Genomic DNA, 9,218 nt, shown 5'->3' on the forward strand with positions numbered 1-9,218 from the left:
TCGGTCTGGGAGACTTCCATACAATATTTTATACACATACCAAATAATTGGATCAATGATTATGCCCTTACCCCACCCCACGGCCCGTTCGAAATTTTGCCAGTATTGCCAAAGGCGTATGTTCATCGCTCCGGAGAAAAAACTGAGTATGGGTCGAACAACTGAATCGGATTAGAAATTCGGTCTTGGAGACTTCCATACAATATTTTATACACATACGAAAGAACCGGATCAATAAATATGCCCTGACGCCACCCCGTGGCCCGGTCGACATTTTACCATTATTGACAAATGGGTATGTTCACTGATTCGGAGAAAAAACTGAGTACGGGTCGAACCTCTGAATCGGATCAGAAATTCGGTCTTGGAGACTTCCATAATATTTTATACACATACGAAAGAACCGGATCAATAAATATGCCCAGACGCCACCCCGTGTCCCGGTCGACATTTTGACATTATTACAAAGGGGTATGTTCACCGATTCGGAGAAAAAACTGAGTATGAGTCGAACCTCTGAATCGGATCAGAAATTCGGTCTTTGAGAATTCCATACAATATTTATACACATACGAAAGAATTGGATCAATGATTATGCCCTGACGCCACCCCACGGCCCGTTCGAAATTTTGCCAGTATTGCCAAAGGGTATGTTCACCGTTCCGGAGAAAAAAATGAGTATGAGTCGAACCACTGAATCGGATCAGAAATTCGGTCTTAGAGACTTCCATACAATATTTTATACACATACGAAAGAACCGGATCAATAATTATGCCCTAACTCCACCCCGTGGCCCGGTCGACGTTTTACCATTATTGACAAAGGGGTATGTTCACCGATCCGGAGTAAAAACTAAGTATGGGTCGAACCACTGAATCGAATCAGAAATTCGGTCTTGGAGACTTCCATACAATATTTTATACACATACGAAAGAATTGGATCAATGATTATGCCCTGACGCCACCCCACGACCCGTTAGAAATTTTACTAGTATTGCCAAAGGGGTATGTTCACCGATCTGGAGAAAAAAATGAGTATGGGTCGAACCATTGAATCGGATCAGAAATTCGGTCTTGGAGACTTCCATACAATATTTTATACACATACGAAAGAACCGGATCAATAATTATGCCCTAACTCCACCCCGTGGCCCGTTTGACGTTTTGCCATTATTGACAAAGGGGTATGTTCACCTATCCGGAGTAAAAACTAAGTATGGGTCGAACCACTGAATCGAATCAGAAATTCGGTCTTGGAGACTTCCATACAATATTTTATACACCTACGAAAGAATTGGATCAATGATTATGCCCTGGCGCCACCCCACGGCCCGTTCGAAATTTTGCCAGTATTGCCAAATAGGTATGTTCATCGCTCCGGAGAAAAAACTGAGTATGGGTCGAACCACTGAATCGGATTAGAAATTCGGTCTGGGAGACTTCCATACAATATTTTATACACATACGAAATAATTGGATCAATGATTATGCCCTTACCCCACCCCACGGCCCGTTCGAAATTTTGCCAGTATTGCCAAAGGCGTATGTTCATCGCTCCGGAGAAAAAACTGAGTATGGGTCGAACAACTGAATCGGATTAGAAATTCGGTCTTGGAGACTTCCATACAATATTTTATACACATACGAAAGAACCGCATCAATAAATATGCCCTGACGCCACCCCGTGGCCCGGTCGACATTTTACCATTATTGACAAATGGGTATGTTCACCGATTCGGAAAAAAAACTGAGTACGGGTCGAACCTCTGAATCGGATCAGAAATTCGGTCTTGGAGACTTCCATAAATATTTTATACACATACGAAAGAACCGGATCAATAAATATGCCCAGACGCCACCCCGTGTCCCGGTCGACATTTTGACATTATTACAAAGGGGTATGTTCACCGATTCGGAGAAAAAACTGAGTATGGGTCGAACCTCTGAATCGGATCAGAAATTCGGTCTTTGAGACTTCCATATAATATTTTATACACATACGAAAGAATTGGATCAATGATTATGCCCTGACGCCACCCCACGGCCCGTTCGAAATTTTGCCAGTATTGCCAAAGAGGTATGTTCATCGCTCCGGAGAAAAAACTGAGTATGGGTCGAACCACTGAATCGGATTAGAAATTCGGTCTTGGAGACTTCCATACAATATTTTATACACATACGAAAGAATTGGATCAATGATTATGCCCTGACGCCACCCCACGGCCCGTTCGAAATTTTGCCAGTATTGCCAAAGGGGTATGTTCGCCGATCCGGTGAAAAAAATGAGTATGGGTCGAACCACTGAATCGGATCAGAAATTCGGTCTTGGAGACTTCCATACAATATTTTATACACATACGAACGAACCGGATCAATAATTATGCCTAACTCCACCACGTGGCCGGTTTGACGTTTTGCCATTATTGACAAATGGGTATGTTCACCGATCCGGAGTAAAAACTAAGTATGGGTCGAACCACTGAATTGAATCAGAAATTCGGTCTTGGAGACTTCCATACAATATTTTATACACCTACAAAAGAATTGGATCAAAGATTATGCCCTGACGCCACCCCACGGCCCGTTCGAAATTTTGCCTGTATTGCCAAAGAGGTATGTTCATCGCTCCGGAGAAAAAACTGAGTATGGGTCGAACCACTGAATCGGATTAGAAATTCGGTCTGGGAGACTTCCATACAATATTTTATACACATACGAAATAATTGGATCAATGATTATGCCCTTACCCCACCCCACGGCCCGTTCGAAATTTTGTCAGTATTGCCAAAGGCGTATGTTCATCGCTCCGGAGAAAAAACTGAGTATGGGTCGAACAACTGAATCGGATTACAAATTCGGTCTTGGAGACTTCCATACAATATTTTATACACATACGAAAGAACCGGATCAATAAATATGCCCTGACGCCACCCCGTGGCCCGGTCGACATTTTACCATTATTGACAAATGGGTATGTTCACCGATTCGGAGAAAAAATTGAGTACGGGTCGAACCTCTGAATCGGATCAGAAATTCGGTCTTGGAGACTTCCATAAATATTTTATACACATACGAAAGAACCGGATCAATAAATATGCCCAGACGCCACCCCGTGTCCCGGTCGACATTTTGACATTATTACAAAGGGGTATGTTCACCGATTCGGAGAAAAAACTGAGTATGGGTCGAACCTCTGAATCGGATCAGAAATTCGGTCATTGAGACTTCCATATAATATTTTATACACATACGAAAGAATTGGATCATTGATTATGCCCTGACACCACCCCACGGCCCGTTCGAAATTTTGCCAGTATTGCCAAAGAGGTATGTTCATCGCTCCGGAGAAAAAACTGAGTATGGGTCGAACCACTGAATCGGATTAGAAATTCGGTCTTGGAGACTTCCATACAATATTTTATACACATACGAAAGAATTGGATCAATGATTATGCCCTGACGCCACCCCACGGCCCGTTCGAAATTTTGCCAGTATTGCCAAAGGGGTATGTTCGCCGATCCGGTGAAAAAAATGAGTATGGGTCGAACCACTGAATCGGATCAGAAATTCGGTCTTGGAGACTTCCATACAATATTTTATACACATACGAACGAACCGGATCAATAATTATGCCTAACTCCACCACGTTGCCGGTTTGACGTTTTGCCATTATTGACAAAGGGGTATGTTCACCGATCCGGAGTAAAAACTAAGTATGGGTCGAACCACTGAATTGAATCAGAAATTCGGTCTTGGAGACTTTCATACAATATTTTATACACCTACAAAAGAATTGGATCAAAGATTATGCCCTGACGTCACCCCACGGCCCGTTCGAAATTTTGCCAGTATTGCCAAAGGGGTATGTTCACCGTTCAAGAGAAAAAAATGAGTATGGATCGAACCACTGAATCGGATCAGAAATTCGGTCTTGGAGACTTCCATACAATATTTTATACACATACGAAAGAACTGGATCATTAATTATGCCCTAACTCCACCCCGTGGCCCGGTCGACGTTTTGCCATTATTGACAAAGGGGTATGTTCACCGATCCGGAGTAAAAACTAAGTATGGGTCGAACCACTGAATCGAATCAGAAATTCGGTCTTGGAGACTTACGTACAATATTTTATACACATACGAAAGAATTGGATCAATGATTATGCCCTGACGCCACCCCACAGCCCGTTCGAGATTTTGCCTGTATTGCCAAACGGGTATGTTCACCGATCCGGAGAAAAAAATGAGTATGGGCCGAACCACTGAATCGGATCAGAAATTCGGTCTTGGAGACTTCCATACAATATTTTATACACATACGAAAGAACCGGATCAATAATTATGCCCTAACTCCACCCCGTGGCCCGTTTGACGTTTTGCCATTATTGACAAGGGGTATGTTCACCGATCCGGAGTAAAAACTAAGTATGGGTCGAACCACTGAATCGAATCAGAAATTCGGTCTTGGAGACTTCCATACAATATTTTATACACTTACGAAAGAATTGGATCAATGATTATGCCCTGACGCCACCCCACGGCCCGTTCGAAATTTTGCCGGTATTGCCAAAGGGGTATGTTCACCGTTCCGGAGAAAAAAATGAGTATGGGTCGAACCACTGAATCGGATCAGAAATTCGGACTTGGAGACTTCCATACAATATTTTATACACATACGAAAGAACCGGATCAATAATTATGCCCTAACTCCACCCCGTGGCCCAGTCGACGTTTTACCATTATTGACAAAGGGGTATGTTCACCGATCCGGTGTAAAAACTAAGTATGGGTCGAACCACTGAATCTAATCAGAAATTCGGTCTTGGAGACTTCCGTACAATATTTTATACACACAAGAAAGAATTGGATCAATGATTATGCCCTGACGCCACCCTACAGCCCGTTCGAAATTTTGCCTGTATTGCCAAAGGGGTATGTTCACCGATCCGGAGAAAAAAATGAGTACGGGTCGAACCACTGAATCGGATCAGAAATTCGATCTTGGAAACTTCCATACAATATTTTATACATATACGAAAGAACCGGATCATTAAATATGCCCTGACGCCATCCCGTGGCCCGGTTTACATTTTGCCATTATTGACAAAGGGGTATGTTCACCGATTCGGAAAAAAAACTAGTATGGGTCGAACCACTAAATAGGATCATAAATTCGGTCTTGGAGACTTCCATACAATATTTTATACACATACGAAAGAACCGGATCAATAATTATGCCGTAACTCCACCCCGTGGCCCGTTTGACGTTTTGCCATTATTGACAAAGGGGTATGTTCACCGATCCGGAGTAAAAACTAAGTATGGGTCGAACCACTGAATCGAATCAGAAATTCGGTCTTGGAGACTTCCATACAATATTTTATACACCTACGAAAGAATTGGATCATTGATTATGCCCTGACGCCACCCCACGGCCCGTTCGAAATTTTGCCAGTATTGCCAAAGAGGTATGTTCATCGCTCCGGAGAAAAAACTGAGTATGGGTCGAACCACTGAATCGGATTAGAAATTCGGTCTTGGAGACTTACATACAATATTTTATACACATACGAAATAATTGGATCAATGATTATGCCCTTACGCCACCCCACGGCCCGTTAGAAATTTTGCCAGTATTGCCAAAGGTGTATGTTCATCGCTCCGGAGAAAAAACTGAGTATGGGTCGAACAACTGAATCGGATTAGAAATTCGGTCTTGGAGACTTCCATACAATATTTTATACACATACGAAAGAACCGGATCAATAAATATGCCCTGATGCCACCCCGTGGCCCGGTCGACATTTTACCATTATTGACAAATGGGTATGTTCACCGATTCGGAGAAAAAACTGAGTACGGGTCGAACCTATGAATCGGATCAGAAATTCGGTCTTGGAGACTTCCATAAATATTTTATACACATACGAAAGAACCGGATCAATAAATATGCCCTGACGCCACCCCGTGTCCCGGTCGACATTTTGACATTATTGACAAAGGGGTATGTTCACCGATTCGGAGAAAAAACTGAGTATGGGTCGAACCTCTGAATCGGATCAGAAATTCGGTCTTTGAGACTTCCATACAATATTTTATACACATACGAAAGAATTGGATCAATGATTATGCCCTGACGCAACCCCGTGGCCCGTCTACATTTTGCCATTATTGATAAAGGGGTATGTTCACCGATTCGGAGAAAAAACTAGTATGGGTCGAACCACTAAATAGGATCATAAATTCGGTCTTGGAGACTTCCATACAATATTTTATACACAAACGAAAAAATCGGTTCAATAATTATGCCCTGACGCCACCTCGCGGCCCGTTAAAGATTTTGCCAGTATTGCCAAAGGGGTATGTTCAACGATCCGGAGAAAAAAATGAGTATGGGTCGAACCACTGAATCAGATCTGAAATTCGGTCTTGGAGACTTACATACAATATTTTATTCACATACGAAAGAACCGGATCAATAATTATGCCCTGACGCCACCCCGTGGCCCGTTAGTTATTTTGCCATTATTGACATAGGGGCATGTTCATCGATCCGAAGAAAAAACTGAGTATGGTTCGAACCACTGAATCGGATTAGAAATTCGGTCTTGGAGACTTCCATACAATATTTTATACACATACGAAAAATCGGCTCAATAATTATGCCCAGACGCCACCTCGCGGCCCGTTCGAAATTTTGCCAGTATTGCCAAAGAGGTATGTTCAACGATCCGGAGAAAAAAATGAGTATGGGTAGAACCACTGAATCGGATCAGAATTTCGGTCTTAGAGACTTCCATACAATATTTTATACACATACGAAAGAACCGTGTCAATAATTATGCCCTGACGCCACCCCGTGGCCCGTTCGATATTTTTCCATTATTGACAAAGGGTTATGTTCATCGATCCGGAGTAAAAACTAAGTATGGGTTGAACCACTGAATCGGATCAGAAATTCGGTCTTGGAGATTTCCATACAATATTTTATACACATACGAAAGAATTGGATCAATGATTATCCCTGACGCCACCCCACGACCTGTTCGAAATTTTGCCAGTATTGCCAAAGGGGTATGTTCACCGATCCGGAGAAAAAAATGAGTATGGGTAGAACCACTGAATCGGATCAGAATTTCGGTCTTAGAGACTTTCATACAATATTTTATACACATACGAAAGAACCGGGTCAATAATTATGCCCTAACTCCACCCCGTGGCCCGGTCGACGTTTTGCCATTATTGACAAAGGGGTATGTTCACCGATCCGGAGTAAAAACTAAGTGTGGGTCGAACCTCTGAATCGGATCAGAAATTCGGTCTTGGAGACTTCCATACAATATTTTAAACACATACGAAAGAATTGGATCAATGATTATGCCCTGACGCCACCCCACGGCCCGTTAGAAATTTTGCCAGTATTGCCAAAGGGGTATGTTCACCGATCCGGAGAAAAAAATGAGTATGGGTCGAACCATTGAATCGGATCAGAAATTTGGTCTTGGAGACTTCCATACAATATTTTATACACATACGAAATAACCGGATCAATAATTATGCCCTAACTCCACCCTGTGGCCCGTTCGACGTTTTTCCATTATTGACAAAGGGGTATGTTCACCGATCCGGAGAAAAAAATGAGTATGGGTCGAACCACTGAATCGGATCAGAAATTCGGTCTTGGAGACTTCCATACGATATTTTATACACTTACGAAATAACCGGATCAATAAATATGCCCTGACGCCACCCCGTGTCCCGGTCGACATTTTGACATTATTGACAAAGGGGTATGTTCACCGATTCGGAGAAAAAACTGAGTATGGGTCGAACCACATAATCGAATCAGAAATTCGGTCTTGGAGACTTCCAAACAATATTTTATACACATACGAATGAATTGGATCAATGATTATGCCCTGACGCCACCCCACGGCCCGTTCGAAATTTTTCCAGTATTGCCAAAGGGGTATATTCACCAATCCGGAGAAAAAAATGAGTATGGGTCGAACCACTGAATCGGATCAGAAATTTTTGGAAACTTCCATACAATATTTTATACACTTACGAAAGAACCGGGTCAATAATTATGCCCTGACGCCACCCCGTGGCCCGGTCGACATTTTACCATTATTGACAAAGGGGTATGTTCACCGATTCGGAGAAAAAACTGAGTATGGGTCGAACCTCTGAATCGGATCTGAAATTCGGTCTTGGAGACTTCCATACAATATTTTATACACATACGAAAGAACCGGATCAATAAATATGCCCTGACGCCACCCCGTGTCCCAGTCGACATTTTGCCATTATTGACAAAGGGGTATGTTCACTGATGTGCGAAAATATATATATATATATATATATATATATATAAATATATATATATATATATATATATATATATATATATATATATATATATATATATAAAAACACAAGTCGCTACTAAGCATTAAAAACCAAACAACCTATCCTAGTTCACACAAACGGCAAATGTACCGATCGCGTATAGCACAGATAAGGAAAGTCCGGATATCGAACTCGAAGACATGTGAAAACGTTTATAATTACGAAACTCTAACCAAGACTCACCAAAATATTATTTAAATGATTTTTTAATATTTAAAATTGATTAAACTACTTAACTTAATTAAATGAAAACTTTTAACAAAACTTTGAAAACTTTGACTGCAGTGATAAAAACGTCTACCTAGGAATGAATCATGTTGATAAAAATAACAAGACAACAAATTGAAAATATTCAAGACACCGGTTATAAAAGATGACACAACTAAAACTTGTTTAAGAAAGTCAAACTACCTCTCAGTCTCTCTAACAATCTCTAACTTATTTTAGTTGATTATAAAGAATAAACCGGAAAAACAATTATTAACGTGTTCAAATGACGAATCACCTCTCGGTCTCACCGACACACTAGCCTAATGGAAACGAATACTACGCAACCAAGGATAGAGGAACAATTTAACTTAACCCAAATTAAACCAACTAATTGCACATAAACACTCAAACTTGACAAGACAAAAACCCGCTCTCGCGCGGTCTTAATTCTAACAAGTAAAAGCAACGAGACAATATTACTTCTTATCACCTCTCGGTCTCAAAGAAGGTGTATTTTAACTGATTTTATATGATTATATTACCCACTTATCCCTACGGTTGTACCCGCAAATAAACCCGAAACACCAAGTC

The sequence above is a fragment of the Bidens hawaiensis genome, unplaced genomic scaffold (genome assembly GCF_021521415.1).
Source record: "Bidens hawaiensis isolate Kalapana, Puna unplaced genomic scaffold, B.hawaiensis_p1.1 tig00010929_1, whole genome shotgun sequence".
Taxonomy (NCBI): Eukaryota; Viridiplantae; Streptophyta; class Magnoliopsida; order Asterales; family Asteraceae; genus Bidens; species Bidens hawaiensis.